We start from the raw sequence: 26,286 nt of genomic DNA, 5'->3' as shown, positions 1-26,286 counted from the left end.
CTTGTCATGCTATATCACACTTTTTATAGAACTCTTCAAATTCCTTCTTGCAAAACTCTCCACCGTTATCTATCCTCAACACCTTTAGCTTCTTCTCTGTTTAGTTTTCCACAAGAGCCTTAAATTATTTAAACCTGTCAAAGACTTCAAATTTATTCTTGAGGAAATATATCCATGTATTCTTTGAGAAGTAACCTATAGATGATACATAGTACACAGACTTAGTCAACGATGGAACCGACACGGGTCCAAACACATCACTATGTGCAAGCTCTAATATATTTTCGCCCTCTTACCAATAGAAGGGAAACTCACTTGATTCTTCTTCCCATATACACAATTTCATAGAAATAAAAATCCAAAGAGAGATTAGACATAACTTATACCATACCATTACCATGAAGTATTAAAAGTCCCTTCTCTCCAATATGTCCAAGCCTTTGATGCCATATCATGGTCTTTTCTCAAGAGACCACTAGACTTTCTACTCCACTTTCAGGAACCACAACGTTGTTGCACCCATCAATAAAATTGCTACCGTGAAGCTTGTACAGAGTTCCTATCCAGACTTCCTGCATCAATATGAGTGCTCCCCAAAGCATCTTACAGGTATCTTTCTCGAACACTATTTTTACACCTGCATCATCTAGTTTGCTTACATAGATCAGATTTCTGGCCAATGCAAGAATATGCAGAACACCTAGAAGTGTTATAATCCTTCCCCCTTGCAACTTCAACTTGAATTTTCTGTGGCCGACGATTCTATCCTTCCTGTCATCCCTTAAGAAGACATCACCAAGATCATATCTCTCATACTCCCATAATCGCTCCCTACGGGGAGTGAAGTGAAAGGATGCACCTGATGCAATCAACCATGCTTCATGATCTAAATATGTACTTGAAGAACAAACCAAGTACATATCCCCACCTTCATCTAAGGTGGTTTTTTCCTCTGTAGAAGGAGCAGCATCAAATCCCTTTCCTTTCTCAGGAGTTTTAGATTTACAATCCCTTTTAAAGTGTCCCTCCTTTACTCATTTTCGGCACATCTTTACAGGTTCTCTTCGAGATTTAGATCTCCCACTCGAGGACTTATTTTTCTTCCTATTTTGGGACCTCTTTCATACAGACAAGGAATCACCATTCTGGCTCTCCATATTTTTTCGTCTCATCTCCTTCTAAAGAGAGGATGAGACTATTTCATCAAACTACAAGGCAGTTGCACTACTACCTATTGCACCAACCATACTATCCCACAAATATCGTAGAGAACAAAAAAAATTGATACACTTATGTTCATATGAAATTTTAATATCAATAGATAATAACTGGCTTACCATAGCATTAAAGGCATTCAGATTCTTTATCACCGAGTCTCCATATTTCATCCTCTTATTATACAACTTTTCCAGTAGGAATAGTTTATTCACCAAAGACTTAGATTCACACAAAGTCCCTAACTTTTCCCAAAAAGCCTTCGTGGAAGCTTCCCTTGATGCATTAAACAATACTAAATTTGAGACACACAATCGTATTGTGCTCTTTGCCTTCTGATCCAACTTCACCTAGTCTTCTGTTGACATTGTTGTTGGTTTAGTACCCAGATCTACCACGATCCACTGATCTTTATCCACCAATAAATCCTCCATCTTGAGTTTCCACAACTCAAAACTTTGACCATTAAATTTCTTGATCTCTATCTTTCCACTCCTCACCATCTTCTTTCACCACAAGAATTGATCCTGCTAATCTCCCAATAAATAGGGTTTACCACAAGCATGAGCAAGCCCATCGGCAGCAAAGGCATCCTCTTGAAGCCGAAACAACTCTGATACCAAATGTAGGTGTACAGAAATTACCTACATATGAATTCTAAAAAAACAGAAAATAAATAATGGCGAGAGCATAAAACATAAAACAAATATACAGAGAGATTTTCCCCAGGATCCTAAAACTGGGACTACTAGATTGATTTTTCATTATATTCATTTCAATGTTACTATACATATATATACATGTCGAAGCATCCATAACCCAAATTTATTAACCCAAGATTAGAACATAATCGTAGTTCCCTTGACCATATCTACAAAATACCATGGACAAAAGACCATCATGCCCAAAACCATGTGTGAAATCTATGCACAAAACCATAGGTAGGGCCTCCCACCTAATATAGGATCCAAAAAAAACACAATTCACATGATGCTGCCTGAGACCCCGTGCAGGGGGGGCTACCGCCCCCCTTGGTGCGCCCGAGACCCCGTGTAGGGGGACTACCACCCCCCCTGGTTTGCCTGACACAATGTACAATGGCGGCTATGGCCGCGCTGTGACCCCCCTGTGTGTGGGGTAGTCATGGAAAGAATATAGCACACACCCAACAATTTAGGTTTTTATTGTACAATACATATTATATCCATTTGTGTGTTGTAGCAATAAATTAACAACATATATTGTTATTGTTGTAAGTAGAGGATTAGTTTTTATCTTTTATTTTTTATTTTTATTTTTATGATTTATGTTGAGAAAATTCTTGATTGTGCCATTAGATTTGTTATCATGATAATTATTTTATGTTCATTTGTGCTTGGTCTTTTTCGTAATTTAAATGATATGAATAATATATCATTTTTTCCTGTTTAAAAGAGTTGTTCTTTTTATGATGAAATTAGTAGAAGTGAAATTGCCTCTATAACAATGAATTCATTCATGTTTGGACCTACTTATCTTGATATCGCCATAGTTTCCCCTTTGTTAGTTTTCTTTTAATTTCTATGCCCAAAATGAAATTTGAAGATCCAAGGTCCTTCATGTTAAATTTAGAGCACAATTGAATTTTCACATCTTGGATAATTTCTTCGTCATTTCTATTTAGCAACATATCATCGAATATAAGCCCAAATAAATAATATTATCACCAACTAATTCAAAATATCCATAGTGCTTGCTCCTTATGAATCCAAATCATAGTATATAAGTACCAAATTTTTTATATCACTTTATTGGTGATTTCTTTAACCCATACAAGTACTGTTTCAACCTGCATACCATCTCTTTATTTCCCTTTATTGAAAATCCTTCTCGCTTCATGTAAATCTCTCCTTTCATATCCCCATGTAGGAATGTTGTCTTCACTTCCATCTGCTCTACATCAAAATCAAAATCAAAACAACTGAAAAAATAATAATAATAGAAACTATATTGGCAACAACAAAAATAAATAATTAAACTAGAAACTATAATTTCTAATAATTGATCTTTCTATTTCTCAAATTTTCCTTCTACATTCAACTTCTTGTTAAACATCCTTTTTTTTCCAATAGGTTTACCTCTAGCTAGCAACACTATTATATCCCATATCTCATTCTTCTCCAACAGTGTCATTTATTCAACCATGTTTTCTTTGTGCAATGTTTTCCATCGTCGAATACAATGTTACATATTATCATCCAAAATGATTTCAAGGATTAGAATTACATTTTCGCATTGTTAGGATTTTCTATATTATGACTAAATATTGAAAAGCATTCTCTACTCAGTATTAAACTTAGGCAAATTGTTAGTTTTGCATTTAATGTAAGGGAAAATTTTTCATTTGTGGTAGGTTTTCCATAAGAAATTTGGTTTAGGCATAAACTTATTTAAATTTTATTTTTCTCCTCATGTAAGATCATTGAGAGATTCATGTAAGCTCTAATTTATTTTATTTTGATTAATAGAATTTGTGTTCCTAAAGACGCTTCTTCTATCATTGGGCTATCAAAGTTGATAAGTGGTTGAATAGTATGGAACTTGTAAAAAAAATTATTAAGGAGAAGATTTTTATTTTTTTTCTAGATTTAGGGCTATTGTTTGATGATAGATAACATAAAATATCTAGTCTTCATATTTTCAATTTTGACCTGCCTCTATTAATTTCTTTTGCTTGGCTTATCCTCATTTAGAACTTGAGTCAGACATATTTCAAAATTGGCTTCTTCTTTCCCTACTCACATAACATTTGACATGGTTTTCACAAATTTTGTGACCCTACAAGTGTTGTTGGAGAAATCCCCCCAACAGTTTGGTAAAAGAGCAAAGGATCTTGTAAATTTCTAATCAATCTCCATCCTGTGCACAAAGGAATTGGATGAAATTCAGCCGATCCATCTTATGTGCCCCTGTGCTTGACTACCACATTTCAGGAATATTGTGGACATCATATATCACATTATATTCAAAGTATCAAAATTATGGGATAGACTACATGTCAATTTTTTTTTTGACTGATTAATTTGCATCCAACAAGTGTGTATACTTGAAATTTGAGTAAACTTATAAGGAGATAAGCGAAAAATACAATTAAAAAGTAGGTTTTCTTCTTTTCCCTCCAAAATATTTACATATACGTCTTTTTAAATTTAAATGATTTTGATTTGTTTACATGTCATGGCATTGAAATTACATGAAAAAATCATGGGCGCTTTTAGGATGAAATTTCCTCTAATGAAATTGTGAATTTAGACTTATGTTTAGGGAGTTCTATGTCATCATTTTGCATATGATCAACATAATCATCATAATGAACTTTGCTTTCCTAGAAACCATGACAAAGGTAAGACTCGTTATCATTGACAAATGGATATGCAAGATACTCATTAACATGTTGATTATTTCCAATCTCAATTTCATCAACATGGTCTAATAAAATGTTAGTAAGATCATCTTGTTGATTTACACAATTTTCCTCTTCACTTAAGTATGAACCAATTGAAATAGAAGTTTGATCATGATGATCAAATGAATCATTATTACAAGTATCAAAATTCATAAACAAATGAAGATACATGAAGTAATGACTACTAGAAAACATCGTATTTGCATGATGAAACGTCTTCCATGGGAGTATTAGTTAATCTCTAGTTAATGGATGAATCATTTAATAGAATACTATAGACTAGTTCAAGATTATCCTCAAGGGAAGAATCATTATCAATATGTTCGCTAGTTGAATATTGATTTTCTATGAAGTTTAATTGTAATGAATTTTCCTTTTCACAACCAACATCAAGAGGGATTTCAAGAATAATTTGAATATTAAAATCTAAATTAGTATTGAATTGCTGAGAATGTGGGAAACTAATTCTTGTTGTGTGTGGTTGTGAAAAAGTTTAAGATCCATTGATTGGCTCCAAATTTTTGGGAATGGGATAATAACTAACAATTGGATCTATGTATTTATCATTTTGAGAGAGACATAGATTGTTTTCATTATTATATTTTTAATTATGTTTATTTTCATAATCAACAATAACTAAAGACCATAATATTAGCTCTTCCATAGACGGTAAATATTCTAAGCGAAATCTACAAGAAAGTAAATTGAACCTAGAAGAGAATTGTTCAATAAAATCATTTTCATGCATTGAAATATTATTTATTTCTAAGTATAACATGTCATAATCGTAATTCTGATGAGCATTAAGAAATACTTTAGTTAAATGGTTACACGAATGAATGTATTTGGTTGCTAATGCTTTGAACCAAATTATAATTCTCCATTGGAAAGTAATTAAGGGTAAAAATCCTGCATAACTCATCAATAAAATTTCCAAAAGGCTTGGATTTACATAGAAAATGATGAATATGTCCAAGAGAAGAAATGGCATCCTCACCATCAAATCTTAGGTTTTACAAGTAGTTGACTCCCTCTTTGAGAATGCTCCTAGGAGGATGCCATGAACTAAAAGTATGCTCCAAAACAAAGGTTGGGAAAGGAGATATGAGAAATGAAAACCATTCATAAACCAAGACTCCACAAAGCGAGTTTGTTAGTTTGGCCCTCCTTCTAGCGCCACTTTGTTGATACCGGTTTTATTCAACCTACTCAACAAGGGAGAAGTGACTGAGAATGTGGCTCTTCAAAAATACCAATTTGTTTGGAATGGTCACCCTCGATGGATTTTAAGGCTTAATTGGCCTAGATGCCTCTTCCTCTCATGAAAGTAAAAGAAAAAGGGTCAATTTCTATCCTATGGTTAATATAAAATTAATCTAAATCTAATAATCTACAAGTTAATGTACTATACAATAAGATAGAGAGTGAAATCAAATCTTATGATACAAGAAATGTACAAAGTTATAATACAATAAATAAACATGAGAACATACTATAACTAGTTTATGAAATTATATGTAATTCTAATAGACTATTAAAGGAGGCAAATGCAAACTAAATTTTAAGTTATAAGTTAAAATATAAATTAAATATAATCATTAATGTGATTTAAATCAAAGATATGAATCTACATAAAAGTAAGCTTCATATATTTCGAACTAACAAAGATAAAAAAATGTCAGTTATGATAACACGCATTAAGAACACGAATTAAATATATAACATTATTATTAATTCCTGACTGAGACAAAGGGGAAGAAATGATTGTAGCAATTTCAAAATATCAAATAATGTTTCAACTATTCATTTGTGAATAAAACAAATAAATAAATAAATAAACATAAGAACACATTGGAAATTGTTATAGAGCATAAGTGTCAAGTTAATTCAAATAAAAATAACTTCAATTACAACTTAACCTCCCAGAATCAAACCATGGCAATTCAAGCTAAATTAATGCCTAGATTAGAATGAGCCTCAAGACATAAGTCGCTGGAGGCAGAAGTGATTAAACTGCAACAATTGATATTGAATTGACACAAGAAGAAGAAAATGCAAATAAATTTATTATTTGCCTATGGAATCAAATCACACAACAACAATATTACTATCTCCTCAGTGTTCATGAATCAAATCACGGAATTTAAGTAGATGATGAACAATGTGACTATGGAAAAGGAAATATTATAAGTATAAATTGATTGATTAAAACCAAACAAGGTACACACTTACAAAACTAATAAGTGTATCCCACAACCACAACGGTATTAACCAATTATTTTCTTTCAATTTATTCTCTCCTAGGATCCCCCCTTTCTCTTCCAAAATGATAGGTTTATATAGGGGTACTTCTACTAACCATGTCTAAAAAAAGCTTAGAATCTAAACTATCTTTTACAAAATAACAAACATTGTCTGTTGGGTCTCCTACCCATATCCGAATAGATAAAAGAAAATATACAAGGCCACTAATAGGAAACCCTTTCCAGTTTTGCAAGAACTGGAGGTTATGCAAAGTGATCCATTCACAACATTCATCTTTCAACCGATACGAAGACCTATTGCAAGTTAGAAAAACATGAACAATAACTGACATAATCAAGAAAGAGGGTTGTTATAATATCTTCGATTTTTTAATAACCTTATAAGCTTCGTAATGAAAAGCATAATAGGAGTACACCTTAAAATATTCAAAGGATAAAAAATAGTTAACAATAAAAACATTTATTTAGCATCATTCTAATTATCAATATCTAGAAAAATTATCACTTTGACTTGAGATGACTTAACAGTAGTCTATGTATTATAGGACTGTGATTTTCATTCTGAACTAGAGGATTTCCATTCCTTGTTTTTTTCCTTAGCTAGGTTTGATTCCATGACTTGATTATTTTCCCGAACAAGCTAACTTATTCATTGTTCTGGATGAGGTACTATCATCAAAAGTTCCTAGTACAAATACATATTTAATAGGGTTTCACCAGAATAAGTAGCTTTCCTAGAGTCACTGTCAACATCAAGGATATTGTTTCCATCACCAGGAAAACTAAAGTTATCTTGAGATTGAGGCTTGGTCTTTTTGGACACAATCTATGTATTTTCCTTGAGGTCGACAAATACCTCTTTAGCTGGGATATTCATTCACCTATTTTTCCTCAAACTAGATATTTTTCAGTCTACTTAGCTTTGACTCTAGACTAGAGATTTCTTTTATATTAATTGTCTGTTTCTTGGCATATAGGTTCTGTGTGAGGATAACTATCCAGATTTTTCAAAATTTTAAACTATTTCTTAGATTGTCGAATTGAGACTTCTGTGATCCATAATAGTAATAAGAAGAGCTTCGGCGTAAATCACATATAGAAAGACCTTTGTCGACGCGTTTCGAGCCAGCAAGTGTGGCTCATCGTCAAGACAAGTTGAAGAAACAGATCCAGCTTTGCATGTTAAATAGTCTGAGCAGGGCCTCCAACAACTATCTAGATTAATGGCTAGCTTTGACTTGACTTTTTGACTATCCCTAAGTCAAAGCTAGCCGTTAATCTAGATAGCTGTTGGAGGCCCTGCTCAGACTATTTAACATGCAAAGCTGGATTTGTTTCTTCAACTTGTCCTGACGATGAGCCACACTTGCTGGCTCGAAACGCATCAACAAAGGTCTTTCTATATGTGATTTACACCGAAGCTCTTCTTATTACTATTTCTTAGATTGAATTTATTCAATATGGTGGAATAAAATATCCTTGACCCTACTCGTGGTAATGCAAACTATTGGAGATTCATGGATTTCATACCTATAATCATTGGAAAAATCAAACTATTGTTTATGAACAGAGTTCCCAAAGTTATTCTCCTGTTTGGCACAAATCAAGTGAAGTCAAACCTAGAGAGGTCAAGTTTATTGAAATATTAGATTTAACATTATGTCGACAAGACACTAAGATTTCTTGGTAACCATTCCACAAGACAACTTTCCTATTACTAGTTGACCTTAGACAAATGGTGATTAACTAGGATACATATAATACCATTGTTGAAGAATGATCTATACTAGTTTCTACAATCATACTAATATGTTTTCACCATTTTGGCCAAAATCTCATGTAAGCAATAAGGCGAGTTGAGTTTATGAATCAGAAAAACCATCAAAAAAAAGTATGATACAAAAACAACAAGGCATATCGGCCCTCAAAAGCCATATAACGCTGCAAAAAATATAATAAATATCTCCACTTCAATTTAAAGTAGGTCATAGGAATACCTTTGACGTAGTAACCATTGTCTTTGTTTACTAAAAATTCATGCCATGGGATATTATGAACAAGGTAGTTTTTGGACCATCATTTGCCCATCATGGACATGAAGGTAGTTTCAACTATGAAAATGACATCAACCATCATTTCTAAGTCACCAAGATTCACTTACTTTCCATTGAAGGTGGAGGCAAAGGCTTTGACCATGCCATCATTAAGCCTTTGTAATGGTTCAATAAATTACCACCATGCAACATGTTGGAAAAGATATTAGTATTCAATAGTTATCTATAGGTTTTGACAAGGTCAGTCCCTAGCAGCTCTATTCTAACTTTTGGCATGGGCGTAATCAAATATGAGATCGACAGATAGGAAAATGAGCGCACAAAAGGTCAAAACCTTAGTAATTAGAAAAGGAACCAGGAAAGACGAAGGCAAAAATGAAACAAGAGAAAAATGTTGAAATTAAAACCCTATAAGGTGACTCGGGAGGTCATAAAATGTAGTTTCAAGAATGTACCATACTTATATCATGAAAACTGGAATATTTTGATGGATTATGGGTTAAGTTATGGCCACGGGTTACAATCTACACAGGTATCGAAAGGTGTGATCACCAAATTAGAAACACAGTAACCAAAATAAATCATACCAAATCCATCTCACACCACCATATATCATTCTGAATATGGTAAAAAGAAATATCGATGTCAAATTCTATTTGCGTACAAACCATACATTATATATTTGCATATGACATGGATCAAGCCGTAATTAGGAGTGTAATATAACCATTTTTTCAACATTCCAAAAGTTAAGAGTCCGGATCAATGTAATACAAGGTTATGCCACGACCAACACTACAATACATTAATCCTTACATAAAACCAATTCCAACCAAATGACTTATGCATTGAAAACATCAGAAAATGAGATATAAATGTTTTAAAATCATTCATTGGAACTATATAACCTGATGTCACCATATAATACACAATCTCAATAAGTTAGAACATGTGAATCACCATACTATATAGGAATAATTCTTTCAATAAAACTATAAAATCAATGTTTCTATAACATAAATGGTCAATGAAAATTCATAAGGCCTATTGCAATGTGACATGACTAATGTTTATAGAAAAGAATAAAATGAAAAAAAGTACACACACCCGAATCTCGAAGAAGATTGACTAACGTATTAGAATTTTAACCACATAAAATGTCATTAAAACATAGGTTACATTATTATTACAAAACCAAAATAGATAAGGAAAGAAGGTATTAGAGAAAAACATCAAATTTTGGTTAAAACCAAACAACCAAATTTACCACGGTCTAAATAACAATCCAAAGTAGATACTTTCATTTATGATAATCAAAATAAAAATGCAAACAAAAATATAGGGATGCATATCATTTCAAAAATGAGAGGGGATTTAGTGGGGAAGCCAATAGAGCTACATGCTTCTTCTCTTCATCTTCTATGTCTTTGTTCTCTTCTCTGGATTTTAAATAGGTTGTATCTACATCAAAAGTCATGTCGCTTCTTACTTCCACCTATTGTTTCCATGGAACATAGATCCTATAAGATTTTCATGATTCACTATATCCAAAAAATATTTCCTTCTTGTCGAAAGGCTCTAACTTGTTTCTCTTATCCTTGGGTACATGTATGAACACTAGATAACCAATAATTGTCATATGATCAACATGTTGTTTCTAACCTATAAATGCTTCTTCGAGAGGCTTATCTTCTAAAAGCCTATGAGGACTTTTATTCAACATGTAGATGATTGTCTTGGAAATTTCTCCCCATAAGAACATTGATACATCTTGATCATGTATCATTGATTTCATGTATTGTTCAATAGGTTTGTTATTTCTTTTGACTACTCCATTCTGTTGACGATCATAGGGAACTATCATCTCCCTCTTAATCCCATCCTCTTTATATAAGTTAATGAGTTCCTTGGAGGTGTATTCTACTCCATTATCTGATCTTGGGCTCTTTAATCTCTTCCTTTTCTCGTTCTCCACTTCAACTTTGAATTCTTGGAACATTTTGAAAACTTAATCTTTTGACTTCATCAAATAGAGCCATGTCTTGTGGGAGAAGTCATTAATAAATGATATATAGTATAGATTGCCTCCAAGAGATTTCATCGGCATGGGATCACACACATTGGAATGGACTAGATCCAAAATTTCTTTGGACCTATGTTCATGGATTGGAAAGGGTTTCTTAATATTGTTTCAAAGACTATGTCCCTTACACACACCTTTATGATTTATCTTCAAATATGGTACACCTAAAACAATCTACTTCAAATATGGAAAGGCTCTGTAATTAAGATGTGGATATCTCTTATGCCACAACTCACTATCGTTAATATCATTATGTACTAAAGCTTTGGAAGATTGCCCCAAGAGTTTATACAACCTTCCATCATGAATCCCAAAAACCCTAGAAGATCTTATACTAGAGCCCTCATCCCACACAAGGAAATTCCCATCAATGAAGGGCACTCTATCTCCACTATGTTTTAAACTTGAAAATGAAACCAAATTCTTTGTCAAACATGGAACATAGAGTATGTTGCTCAAGTGAATGTTTTCACTTGTTTCTAGCTCAACATATTTTGTCTCAACTCCATTGAATGCATAGTTGTTGTTTTCTGCAAGCTCTATGTTTTGTGCGAGTCTTCTCTCCATTAAGCTTGTAAGATGACCATGCTTTCCTATAATATGTATTGAATATCCCCTCTTAATCAACCATATATTGTTGTCATATGCAATAGATCCTGCAAATGCAAGATAGTGTTAGTGATATTCATCTCATTCTTCTTTGGATCTCTTGGACTGCTCATCAAATTCTACCATGGTAGCATGCTAATTTCCTCTCTTGTTACTATCATTGAAACTTTTTGGACATTGGGATTTGAAGTGACAATATTTATTGGAACAAAAGAACCTGATTTGAGACATATATTTCCTCCTTTGAGGATTAGGTCTGCTATCAAAACCATTTTTCTTCTTTAAAAATGTTAGGTGCCTATACTACTAGTATAACCCCTTATTTTTGTCAATATAACCGCCTTATTATATTTTTGTTCCCATGTAGTCCCCATATTGTTATTATTGTGCCACATAGAAGCCCACTATTCTTATTATTGTTCCCTTACATTATTATTTATATGTCGGCTCTAATTATTTTATGACCCCTTAGACTCCTATATATAGAAAGGAGGTATTGTCATTTGTATCATCTAAGGATTGTTCATTTGCGTAATGTAAATGAGGTTTCCCCCTCGAAGAGGCTTATTTCTAAGGCATTGATCTATCTTTTCTATCTTTTTGTGAGCTGGTTTCATAACATTTGGTATCAGAGCTTTAGACTCTAGGGTTTCGCTACTCCAAATAGGTCATCGTGGAATTTTCTCTATAACTTGTTTCTTGTGATGTTTCAAAAGCTCACAAAAAAACCCATTTGATATGAAATCTCGTTGAACCTCAAGTTGAAATTTCAGATCTTGTCTCACAATATTTTCGAAGATACGATCCAACAAAGTTAAGGCTTTTACAAGCTCTAGAATTTCATCTAAAATAGGTTATCGTGGACGTTTCGCAATAACTTGTTTTCTACAAAGTTTAATAAGCTAAGAAAAAAATCATTTGACAAGAAAGAGGTCTGAACCTCAGGTCCAAATTTCAGATCTTGTCTCGCTACATTTTAGGATATATGATCTAAGGAAGTTAGGGTTTTTGCAGACTCTCGAATTACATCTTAAACAAGCTACCTTGGGAAAATCATCATAACTTTCTCTCTGAACATCATATTGAAATTTCATAAGAAGTTACAGAAAGAGGACGAATTGTAGTTTCTTGTTTATATTTTCAGATCGAAGGTCAAAATAGTGACACGTGGTGCTTCATACAAGTTCACTCTTTCCAAAAGGTATATAATCAGGTCATCTTAGGAGACTGGTGGCATTGGAAAGAGGACACAAAGGGATACTGCAACTCGCGATTTCAGAACTAGAAAATCCAAAATTGCAGAATTACAATGGTTTCAAGATCAAGCTCCTAAAATCAAAGAAAGGGAAATATGAGGAAGTTTGATGGCAAGGATCCGGTGAATTGGATACTACAGATGGAGCAATATTTTGATCTAAATGAGGTGCAACTGTTACAAATCGTACGTATTACATCTTCATATTTAGAACCAGATCAATTTTTATGGTATAAATGGGCGTGTTCTCGTAAGGCACTTGTCAATTGGTCAATTTTTATGGAAGAAATGATAGAAAATTATGAGGATACAAAGAGTAACGTCTTCTTTAGTTAATTGATAAATCTAAAACAAAAGGGTTCAATGGCAGAGCACATTGAGGATTTCAAAAAATTGAATATAAGGGTAAATGATATTCTAGAGAAGAAAAGGATTGATGCCTTCATAGGGACTTTAGAGGATAAAATTCAACATGAGGTTTGTCTTTGGGAACCTAATTCATTGGAAAAGGCATTTAGGTTGGCAATAAAAATTGAAAGCGGAATAATGGAAAGAAGGAATCCTACCTCTCAAAACTCTAAATATTGAAGTGTTTTTTCTTCTCGCCTTCCACAACCTACAAGATTTAGATGACAACAATTGGATGAAAAAAGAGAAAAAGTACATTCTTACATTTGTGATAGTAAATACACTAAAAGGTCATAAGTGTGCTGAGAAGAAATTATTTTACATAGATTGTGAAGAGGAGGAAGAAAAGGGTCAATAAACATCAAAAGAAGAGGACATACACCAGGAACCAACCCCAGAGAAAGAAGAAATGAATCCGAACATATCTTGTAAAGCATTGGAAATAATTACCACTCCTCAAACTCTAAAGATAGAAGGACATATCAAGAAGAAAAAGATTCAAGAAGTGAAAGATCACATCAAGAAATAAGAAATGAATCCGACCATATCTTGTAATGCATTGGCTGGAAGTACCACTCCTCAAACTATTAATATAGAAGGACATATCAAGAAGAAAAAGGTAATAGTGTTGATTGATTTTGGTAGTACGCATAATTTTATTCATTGTAAGATAGCCAAGGAATTGAATTGCGTCCTATATCCAGCACCGGAGTGGCAAGTGATGGTTGGAAGAGGAGGAACCATAAATTTCTCTGGAGAGTGCCATAATATCAAGTTATCCCTAGGATAATATGTATTGAATAGCCCAATGCTTTCCATTCCAATGGGTGGTGTTGATGTTGTACTAGGAGTCCAATGGCTACAATCCCTGGGTACAATAGCTTTTAATTTTCAAGAACTTTTCACGAAATTTTCTTCAGAAGGAAAGGAAGTTGAATTAAGAGGTATCACAGGGAAAATGGGAAAGATAATCAGCTCAAAAGGGCTCACAAAGCTTCTAAAGAAATAAAAACGAGGTGTAATTGCACAATTATGTTCGCTAGATGTTCCCAAATTGAAATCATTTATTTCTCTAGGTCTCCAACATGTCTTGGACAATCATTCCAAGGTATTGGAGACTGCCAAAGGCCTCCCACCTATTCGTTATCATGATCATTCTATTCATTTCATTTTAGGAAGTGTTCCTGCAAAAATCAGGCCTTACAAATACACTATGCCCAAAAGAGTGAAATTGAACATATCGTTGCAGAAATGCTAGAGGTTGGTATAATTCAACCTAATCAAAGTTCTTTCTCTTCTCCAGTAGTATTGATGTACAAGAAAGATGGGTCATGGCGCATGTGTCCGGATTATAGGGAGCTCAACAAGCTCATCATTAAAGATAAATTTCCCATTCCTATCATTGATAAATTATTGGATGAATTGCATGGATCAATTTACTTCACCAAGTTGGATCTTCGTTCAGGATATCATTAAATCATAATGAAGACTAAAGACATTCTGAAATCAACATTTAGAACTGATGAGGGTCATTATGAATTTTTGGTCATGCCTTTGGCCTTACGAATGCCTCGACATTTCAAGGTTTGATGAATTCCATTTTCAAACCCTTCCTTAGAAAATTTGTGCGAGTATTTTTTAAAGATATACTAATCTACAACAAGTCTTGGATGGATCATGTTCAACATGTTGACAGGGTGCTCAAACTATTGGAGGAGAAACAATTATATGCAAAAAGCTCCAAATGTTTCTTTGGAGTACAAGAGGTAGAATATCTGGGTCATATTATATCTCATGAAGGTGTTAAGGTAGACCCTAGCAAAATTAAAGCTGTTAAGGAATGGAAAATCCTCAGATCCATAAAGCATCTGCGAGGATTTCTTTGGTTGATAGGGTATTATCACAAGTTTGTTAAGAATTATGGGAGAATAGCAGCACCTCTAACAATATTATTGAGGAAATATGAATATGCATGGACTCTAGAACCAACAAAGGCCTTCAAACATCTTAAAGAGGCAATGTGCCAAGCACCAGTCTTAGCTACATTGGACTTCACAAAAACCTTTATTGTGGAATATGATGCTTCAGGAAATGGAATTGGTGCTATTTTAATGCAAGATGAAAGACCCATTACTTTCGAAAGTCATCCAATCAAAGGAAAGTATTTACATAGAGCTTTTTATGAGAAGGAAATGTTGACAATACTACATGCACTTAAGAAATGGCGACCCTACCTAATGGGAAGATACTTCAAGGTAAAAATGGATCATGATAGTCATAAATAGCTTTTAGAACAAAGATTATCCTTTTAAGAGCAACAGGAATGGGTCATGAAGATGTTGGGTTATGACTTTGAAATCATCTACAAAAGAGAGAACCAAAATGTTGTGGCAGATGCACTCTCAAGGAAGGATGAGGATGTGAAAGCATTTTTTTGTGTTGTTTCTATTATCTAACTAGATTGGATAAATGAAGAAGGGGATGAATGGAAGAAGGATGAAGAAGTGTGACCACTCATTCAAAATTTGCAGAAGGTCCCAGTTCAAACAATATTTCCACAACTTGACGAGGAAGGAAAAATCATATTGGAGCCTAGAGCTGTCACAAAAGCAAGAACCTGATAGCTATGAAATCAATCAATTTCAGAGTATCTTATCAAGTGGAATAACTTACCCACTAAATATTACACATGGTAGGACAAGAATTTTATACAAAAGAATCAATAATTACTCAAGAGTTGAGGACAACACTTTTTGAAGTAGAGGGGCATGTTAGGTCCCTACACTACTAGTGTAACCCCTTATTGTCATTAGTACAACCCCATTATTATATTGTTGTACCCATGTAGTCCCCATATTGTTATTATTGTGCCCCATAGAATCCCACTATTGTTATTATTGTTCCCTTACATTATTATTGTTACGTCTGCTCTGATTATATTATGACCCCTTAGACTCCTATATATAGAAAGGAGGTCTTGTCATTTGTATCATCCAAGAATTGTTCATTTTTGTAATTTAAAGGAGGTTGCCCCCTCGAAGAGGCTTCTTTCTAAGGCTTTGATCTATCTTTTCTATCTTTTTGTGAGATGGTTTCACAATGGAAAAGCCTAACTTATTTTTTCCACCAACTTTCATGGGACGAGTTACATAGGCTTCATAATCTTCTTCTTCCTCTGGTTTTATTTCTCTAGATAGAAATCTTGACTCTTCCTAAGCACAACCCACCTATATTTCTTCCAAACATGGAGCTTCCTTTCAGTTTCTTATACCTACCACAAATGAATCCCATGAATGTGGTAGTCCAGTAAGTGTTGAAGTCATAAGTTCTTTATCAGAGAAAATTTCATCAATAGCTTGCAGTTGATACCTTAGTTGAGAAACCCTCACAAAATATCAAGCCATGGTATCATTCTTTTTCAGTCTTATATCACGAAGCGCATTTCTCAAGCTCATGACTTGGTTAATGTTAATGATAGTATCTAAGTTATTTAGGACATTATACATCTTCGTTGAAGTGTCAAGTCTTGAGATGTAGGGAATAATATGGTCCTTGATGGAGTACAAATAATTCTCATGGTCGTGATGCCATATTTCTTGTACTTCTTGTTATAGACATATTTGGGCACTGCAACCCCAATAACATATGTCCAGAAACCGAGGGCTTATAAGTCCCTAAAAGTGTTGTTTCATACCCTAAAGGAGCAAGGTCAGTTGATTACATCATCTCCCAGAAGTTCTCCCTGAAAAGCTGCTCAGAACTGGTCAAAACTGGATCATCTCACCTGCTCCATGGCCAAGGTACAATGCATCTCACCTTGTACACACAGGAGGTGCGATGCATACTGAAAAGGCCTTCTGTAGGGTGCGATGACCGAGGATAGACAAATGGCAGAGACAGTTTGCTAAGTGGATGATCAAGGAATCTTATAGAAACTTCTCATATGACACTTGCCTCTCAGAATTTGCCCAGGGATGAGTAAGAGATCAATGAAATCTTCAAGTGGAACCAAGAACTCTTAGTGGAATGACACTGATCAAAAACCCAAAGCTGACTCACACCTCTGCAAATATCTATATATGGATCCCTCATCTTAGAGATCCAGAGGTTGAAGGCTGGAAGTTTGTAATTTGCAAGGAAGTGCGATTGGTTTCTCTTTGAAGACATTGTTGGGTGATCTTGCTTTGTATGAGGTGAAGAGGGCTTTCATGTTGGTAGGATGGCATTGGGTCAGACAAATGGGTTGTAATCCTCTCTTCTACAACTTCTATCAATAAAACTATTTGAGTTTTCCTCCATATTCTAGTATATCTCTGAATCTTGTATTGATATATGCATTTGTATGGTTAATATACATTTGATCCTATATTGTTTATGGTGATAGATCTCTATGCTTTGATGGTATTATGTTGCTTTGACTCTACAGGTGTTGTTTGAAGCAGGACAAGTAAGGAAGAAGTGGCGAGATTTTGTCAAAGGGGAAAGGAAACAACCAAGGAACCAAGTGAAAGACTGAGGTTGGTACTCTCTACTTCTTTCTCATCTATCTCTCATAAAGGAAAACACAAGTAACTTTAGTTTGTTTGTTTCTAAGATAGCTACCCGTCTTAGTGGGACTAGCAGCTCTGAATGGACACTAGTTTTCCCGATAACAATTCTTCTTTTGAGCTTCATTTATAGGTTCAGTCACATTACGATGTACAATTTCCAAAATATTTTCTTTCTCAAGAATTAGGTCAATTATTGATTTCTAAGCCCTAGATTTAGTGGTCCTCTCTAACTTGTTCTCTGATTTCATAGTAGAAGCCATTGGTGCAACTTGAATATAGATATAAGATTTCTTCAAAGTGATATACATAGTTTTTCAATGAGTGATCTTTGTGCTCTTTCCATTACCAAATCTCTTATATGATTTTGAATTTTAGTATAGTTGATACAAGTACTTTGGTTTTGAACTATGGCAATTCCTTGTGAATATATATTATAGTTCTTTTATCTTCATCAAGCAAAAACACTTGAGAAACTCAACTAATAACCATGAAAAGAAAGTACAAATCACATTGTATGTGAGAGAGATATATGTGAGAGATAAGTGTGTGTATATAACTAAAATGTTCAATGTATTTTATACTTAATATAACCAAAGAGAAATGCATCTTAAATTAAGTAGCATCTCTTTGTAAACTAAATTCAAGTAAGTCTATACCTTTACATTTTTACTCATTTGTTAAAGTGTTGAAGATCACACAAATAATTTTATGTGGTTTTTGTTGATTTCCTTCTTTTTTTTCTTTATAATTTAAAATTTAATTTAATTTCATTTTTTTACATCGATTATAAATACATCAAGGATTATGAAAATTGAACATAGCTACATTATTCAACAAATATTGATGTTGTACCATAGGCTAGGTGTGCTAGCCTGGATTATGGTATCTAGTGGATATTGATGGTGTACCATAAGTTAGGTATGATAAGCTCGATAATGGTACTAAGTGGATGTTATGAATGTTATCATTTAGGAGTGTTGACATGGATGATGTCGATGTTGATATTGTTTTGAAACCTTATTCTTAGAAAAAATATGTTAACATAGAACATCTAAATAGCCATTATTAATACCTCCCTAACTAAGGGGCAATGCCAAATTTTTGTAGTTATGTTCAGTCTTCATAATTTACAATTTGTAATTGTAATGATAAAATATAAATCATATTTGTGATGAAAGAAGATTTATTTGATGCATGTTCTTCATACTTCCAAGAAAATAAAATATTTATTGATTTTATATTCAAAATAAAATATTATAAGGCATGTTCTTCATGACGTTGTCAAAAGAGAAAATTTGAATTTTCGGATTTGGAATTTAAACACCACAAGATATCAAGTCGACCTCTCATATATTCAAGTTGGCTTAGCCCATTATGGCAATGATTCAACCTCATTGACGAATATATAAAGGAGACACTCGTCCTCCTTATCAAGAACTTTGTGTCCATGATCTCAAGTATCATATCTCTACAATCTACAAACATAAGGAGGTTGAGACTAAAGAGAAAAAATATAGCTCGAGATATATGAGAAAGAATATATTTTGAGAGGATCTGAATTCTATGATGGTTCTATACTCGTGGATGGTTCATATTTTGTGAGAAGAGCCGAGCTCTATAATGGTTCTATATTTGTTTTAAGATGATCCAACATTTGTGAAAGGATCTTAATTCTATGATGGTCATCTCTCTTACGATGATACAAGCATATTCTCTCATGATGACATAAGCCTATTTGATGATGATGATCTGAGTCTACTCTATGATGATGATTCAAGTTTCTTTGTGCTAAACAATCTGAACTTTTTTGCGATGGATCAGATAGAGCCCTTATAAAGAAGGACTTGTGACCTATCCTTAATAAAGTCTACTGAAGTTGCACAAGATGAATGTTGGTGGACAAGTGAAGAGGCTAGAATTGACATCTTGTTGGTTGTCTTGTAAAGACATATTGTTGAGTAGTGGACCATAAGCATGGACTTTGATGTATCTCTTGTTGAGCTGAACATTTCTCTAAGAAGAAGATTATTAGGTTTTCACAGGGTAAACATTATATCTCTCTTGTGCATTGTGATCTTTACTATTTCATTGTCTTTACGGTTGAACTTTTGAACGTGTAAATGATAATTTGAAGTGATAAATAATTATCTAAATCATTGGAGGTAATTATTAAGTATTAGAAAAAGGTGTTTGTATAAATTGCAATTGAAAAATCAACATTCAAGACTCCATGAGTTATCATCTCACCTATGCATATTATTTCTACTATGTGATTTGAGGGCTTTCTAGCATTGTGGGTCTTTTCGAATGTGATGGAGGTTTGGAATGGTAGATGGATAGATTGATGTGATTCACTTAATTTGGGTTCCTCTAGCTTTACTCTATTATGCTAGGGGGAGTGTCTTGTTGGGTCATGTGCATTCTGGGACTCTTAGTTTATCAAGGTATAATAGTGAGTGGTAGCAGGAAAACTAGATGTGGAATTAAAAAAAAAGCCACTTGAGTACTTCTCCACCACACAACCCACCCACCCATCTAAAGTTGCAACAGATTCCTGAGAATGAAAAACATTACCACAATAGATGCTCATTGGGGGCAAAGAGAGTGATGGAAGTGCTAGAGAAGGGACTGGAGGAGAGGAAGAAGAACCACACAAAGGAAAAAATCCTTGGAAACATTTAGGGATGAGTAACTGACCTAGTCCATTGACAGGTTATGAATACAAAGTTCTCTAAAATTATTTAAACTTACTAGATCACATTGATCATAGTGGCTTAGGGTTTTCAGAGCACTAAGGAAACCCATGAAGATGTCTTTCATACTATCTAGATTTTTTAGGGTAATATTTAGTTGATGTCTAAAGAAGTCATTGCAGTAACCTAGCCTTAGGATGAGAAGGTAAATGCCCCCCTTCCAATATCAATATTATGGAGGGGGAGGACCAATCTTGAGCTCAATAATATTCATAGGAAAAAAACCATGTTAGCTAAGGAAGGGAAGGTGGTCAAAGAGCTCCAATTCCTCTAGATTTAAGTCATGTTCTAGTTATCATTAACTTTTTCGTTATAATATATGTATGGGTCCAATTTTTTTTGTTAATATTTTCTACAAATATGTTATATAAAATAATGATCAAGACAATATAGATATAATTTATTTTATTCATAACATAATTATGTGGATAGACATGGCTATCCTAGAATTTTAATTTCATTATTAGTTATTATTAGGTGGATAGTAGAGATTCAACCTCCATGGAATATGCCATAATACCCATAATAGTATTCACAAATCTAAGGGTCAATATTTATCTCCAAGTTACTTATACTCTTCTAATTCATTAATTAAAGAAAATGTTATCTCAAAACTTGTGCATGTGGTATTGGTGAGCCATAGTATTGGCACATGGTATTGTAACATGGCTATTTACTAATTAAAAATTTCTATGATAAAGTGAGGTGAATACCCATAATTAAATTTATTGCTTAACTCATATGTTAGTTATTAAGATAAGTGTTTTGACACTTATCATCGATAGATGCCTCTCCACTTTTACTAACCATTTAATGGTATATAACTATATTAATATATTAATATTTTTGTAGATAAAATAATAATAAAATTAATATAATAAAACTTAATCATTAACTTTAAATTAAATCAGTAAAAAAGTTCCAAAATAAGTACATACTCGGTAAATAAAAACAAATGTACACATTTTACTTTATTATATTAATTAATTCATAAGCAAATGAGTATCACTTCTGAAATGAAAGCGAAAGATAAAGATAAAGACGTGAAATTTGCGTCCAAGAGCTTCTTTGCGCGACGACTCTGAAAGAACCATATAACTGTCCTTCAACGTTCCTGCAATTTCAAATTACACTTTACCCGCCAGCGCTTCAACGTTTAAAGGACTTCAAAAGAAATGGACAAGTTTATCGAGCCGGAGGAATTGCTGTCAAAAGCTCTATTCTAATGCCCGTATTCAACGGTCAAGATAGTTTTTAAACCATTTAAAAGAGTTGTTTTATTTAATATAATTTCCACGACGGACAAAAGGGAGAAATTTTTTAGTATGGATATCAATTTAACACGGCTAAAAACTGTCTCCGTGCACTCTTAGGCTTTGTTGTGGCTTTTTTGGTTTTTTTAAGGCTCTGTTGTTGTGGTTTTTTTTGGTTTTTTTGAAGGCTTTGTCGTTAATTTAATTTTTATTTTTTTATTTTACCATGACGCATGCATTCAGTATTAATGACATTAATAAGGTATTTTTGGGTTGAGTTTTATTTTTGGATGTATCCCTTCTTAGATTCCCAATGAAATGGTACAGGTTGTCTCCCCTCATTCTTCTTTATCTGTTTTATTGTTTTCATAGGGCTTGGGTCTGCAACTTTTGGAAACTTGTCCTTGAATTGGGAAGCTAGCGTGCAACTTGTGTGTTTAGTCACTAGTTGTTTTAAAGAGATTTAGTTGATATTTGTGCTTAGAAAACTCAATTTTGGCATGTCCTTGTATTTCCTTGAGGATTTAGGGATCTTTTCTAAAAAAGTGGCAATCTGCTCAAGTGTCTCTCTTTGCTTTTGGTTTTCCCTTTTTTGAGAGCTCCTCTAAATTTTAGCCATTGGATATCCTATGGATTTGGTTTTGTGATATGAGTATAGTCTGCAGCCACATATCCTTGGTAAAGTCTTGTGTGATGAGTATAGTTGATGACATAGTGGGATGGTGTCTATGTCCAAAGGGATTTGTCTTTGGTGCATTTTCCTATCTTTTTGCAGGTAAGTCAAGGAAGCTACAACATTTACTATAGGTGTGACGGTGCTATTGCGTTCATGCCACCCAAGTAGTGCATGCACTATAGGCTAGGGGTAGGCGAAGCAATTCATAAGGATGACAAAGAGCGAGGCTTTTTGCTCAAGATTTTGCATCTACATTTTTAGATGTGGTTCCACTAGAGGCGAGAAGAGAAATTTGCAAGTTAAAAACCCAAGATCATGTGGAGACACAATCCCACTCAGATTCTAAAATTATGGATGAAGTCTCTACGTGGATTTTTTTATCCTAGCCACACTAGGGGACAATTAAGGAAGCAATATTTGAACTCCGTGGTTGTACAATGGTAGATGAAAACGCTGCTAGGATTAGCTTTGAAAGACAAACAGGTTGAGATGTACAATATATTTGCCTCTTTAGGAAACATGTACAATATCTTTGCCTCCTTGGAAAACATTAAAAGAACATTGAGGAGCCAACATGCACTTTGGAAAAATTGGATGCAAGACTTACCCATATGGAGAAAAACTTACATTGGTGACACTACTACCAGTGCCCCCCAACTCCCATCTCATTTTCTGAATCTGAATGATTTCTTATACATGTGAGATACTTAGTTTTTCTATTAGGTATGTTTTACACAACTCAATAATAAAGAATGAATTCTGGTATTTAGAACCTTAGTAGTATAAATGATATACAAAGAAATCCTATACTATCCTATACTAATAAATAGTACATCCATATATATCTGACTTTTTGGAAATATAAAGTATTAATTTACCAAAAAAAATAGTAGTACAAGTGATATACAAAGAAATCATATACTAATAGATGCTACATCCATATATATCTGACTTGAAAGATAAAGTATTAATTTACAAAAAGACATATCATAAAATTTCTGACCGCCACCGGATCAGGAAGATAAGATGAATTGGTGCTCGTGGATAAATACAAGTTCCGTGTGTGTTATAATGTAGAGGCGGCTTGGGATAATACAATGGCAATATGCAGGAGGACATTCAAATTCTTCCAGCAGGCATCCATCATAATTGACAATTTCAGCGACGGCTACAACGGAGAGAGTAATCAAAACGCACGCATTAATCGTGGTTATTCTGATCCACCACGTAAGTAATTTATCTTCCTCTTCTTTATAAGAAGACACCCTTGCCATTGAGAATTACTTATCAGATCGCCCATACTGATGCGTGACCTCAGTGTTCATCAATAGCAGGGGAACCAAGACCTTGCCCATATATTCGATTTTGGTTTGTGCAATATCAAATTTTTCTTTTGTGTGCTTTTGCGGTTTTAGAGGTGTTAAACTGAACGATAGAGATCACAAGTTGAAACATGGGACTTTCCACTAGTGAGGAGACAAGTACAACGAAGGCCATCAATTACTCTTTATCATCTTTATCTAATCTTGCAAAAATGCTGCCCACAGGCGTTGTTTTCGTATTTCAGATGCTGTCGAATCTTCTCTCCCACAACGGCGACTGTGGAAAGGGCCATAAGGTTTTGGTGGGAATTTGCCTGGTAATTCTTGGAATTGTGTGCTTCGTTCTCTCGTTCTCGGATACCTTCACAGACAGCAACGGCAAAGTCCATTACGGAATCGCAACCAAAGGCGGGATAGTTACGTTTGGCAGTGGGAAAAGTAAAACTAAGCCTTCAAACGTCTCGGAGTATCAGCTTACATTAAAGGATTTTCTGGTAGCAGGTCTAGCAGTTCTGCTGTTCGCTGTCGTGTCTCTCACAGACAAAAACGTGGTTCAGTGTCTGTACCCGTCGGCTCAAAGTAGCATACATAAGTGGGTTCAAGCTTTACCTGTAGCGGTCAGTGTGGTAACTGGTGCGGTGTTCGTTTTATTTCCGTCCAAGAGACAAGGAATCAGTCATCCCGTCACGACAAAATGACCTAATATGCTCACCTCTCGCTGCTGTCCCCGTGTCTAGCTGATCCTTATGATGTCTCTGTAATAGTAGGTTGGCATTTACAATCAAACAAAACTGCATGTGCTATGTCGTATTTTTTAATAATACTGCTGTCTTTTCGTCCACTGTGGCTCGGCAAAAACGCAGTCAACATCCACGAGTTGTTAAATATGTGAAAATTATAAATTATTATTTCTCGATAGTGTAAGTCATCGATTTGACTAAGGCTAACCGTTATATTAAAATATGAGAAAACCAGTCTAAATAACTTGCGTAAATCAAATGATATATTAAATGGTCAGTAAATGTATATTAAATGACGGGAATGTGGATGAGGTATACAAAAACATAAAAAAATTTATTTATTTATTTTTATGGTTGTAAATTATCAGAAAAATTAATAGATGAGTTATATATATTTTAAAAATATATAACAAAAAAGATATAGTAAAGTAAAAAGTCATAAGAGTCTAAGGTTTTAAATAAAATTGAATTGAAATTAAGTTGTACAATTTTGAATATGATATTTTTAAAAATAATTTTAGAAGTTAAAAATTTATATTATTTTTTTAGATAAATTTCTTTTTTTTTCTAATTATTTTTAAAAAATATTTCATAAATATTAGAAAAAGTAAAATTCCCATTATTTATCTATTAATTATTGATAATGAAATTTAAAATTTAAAAACACATTTATATATATTAACATCATAAAATAATTAATAATTAAATGAAAATTTAGACTTTTCAGAAATTAATATTATTGTTGAAACTATTAATTTATAAATTTTATATATTAAAATTAATTATTTTTTATAAAAATATTTTATTAAACAATCTCATATATATAAAAATAATAAAATATACATAAGTACATAATTTTATCTAAATAAATCTAAACTAAATTTATTATTGAACATTCTACGTAGATAAACTTAAATACACCTAAACTAAATTCATTATATATATTATTTCACACACTCTCTAAATAGATCTACACTAAATGCATTCTTTAACTGTTTGTTATTGTGTAGATTCATTATCAATCTAGATCAAATTTGTTTCTAAGCACATCCGTCTTCGTACTAGGTATGTGCATAATAATCCATAGAGTTTAGGGATATATATTATATTATGAGGGCATATGTGGAAAAATAATAGTACTTGATTTTTTTTATTGATGTTTTTTTTCTTAAATTATTTGTTATTATGTAGATTTATTATTAATTTAGATTTTTTTTTTTAATTTAGGATAATAGGTAATTTGTGAGAGTTATCCTGAATAAACCTAAGATTAATTTTAACTTACAGCGACTATAAATCTAAATCAAATTTGTTACTAAGCACATCCGTCTTCGAACTAGGTATGTGCATAATAATCGATAGAGTTTAGGGATATATATTATGAGGACATATGTGGAAAAATATTAGTATCAGATTTTCCTTATTTTTCTTGATTGATGTTTTTTTTCTTAATCAATTACTTGTAGTTGGATTAGATATTTTAGTAATAAATTAAAAATAAAATGAAACACAATTTTAATATATTGCACCATTCTTGAATATTGATTAGGAGAAATTAAAGTTTCAGAAAGAGCTTTTGTTTTAAAAGAGGTTGTTTATTATTATTATTATGTATTCTTTGGACTTTACAAGAGTTTTGGACCTTCCAGATATGTTTAT

General features: G+C 33.3%; 1 pseudogene; it reads left to right on the top strand.

Annotated features, from left to right (window-relative positions):
- Window positions 1-23,695: 23,695 nt before the first annotated feature.
- On the top strand, window positions 23,696-24,811 carry LOC149145216 (protein DMP3 pseudogene; annotated as a pseudogene).
- The last annotated feature ends 1,475 nt before the right edge of the window (window positions 24,812-26,286 follow it).

This window comes from Pinus tabuliformis, chromosome X, assembly GCF_031772625.1.
Source record: "Pinus tabuliformis cultivar Carrire ecotype Pingquan chromosome X, CPIR1, whole genome shotgun sequence".
Classification (NCBI taxonomy): Eukaryota; Viridiplantae; Streptophyta; class Pinopsida; order Pinales; family Pinaceae; genus Pinus; species Pinus tabuliformis.
This window is presented reverse-complemented; position numbering and strand designations above follow the sequence as displayed.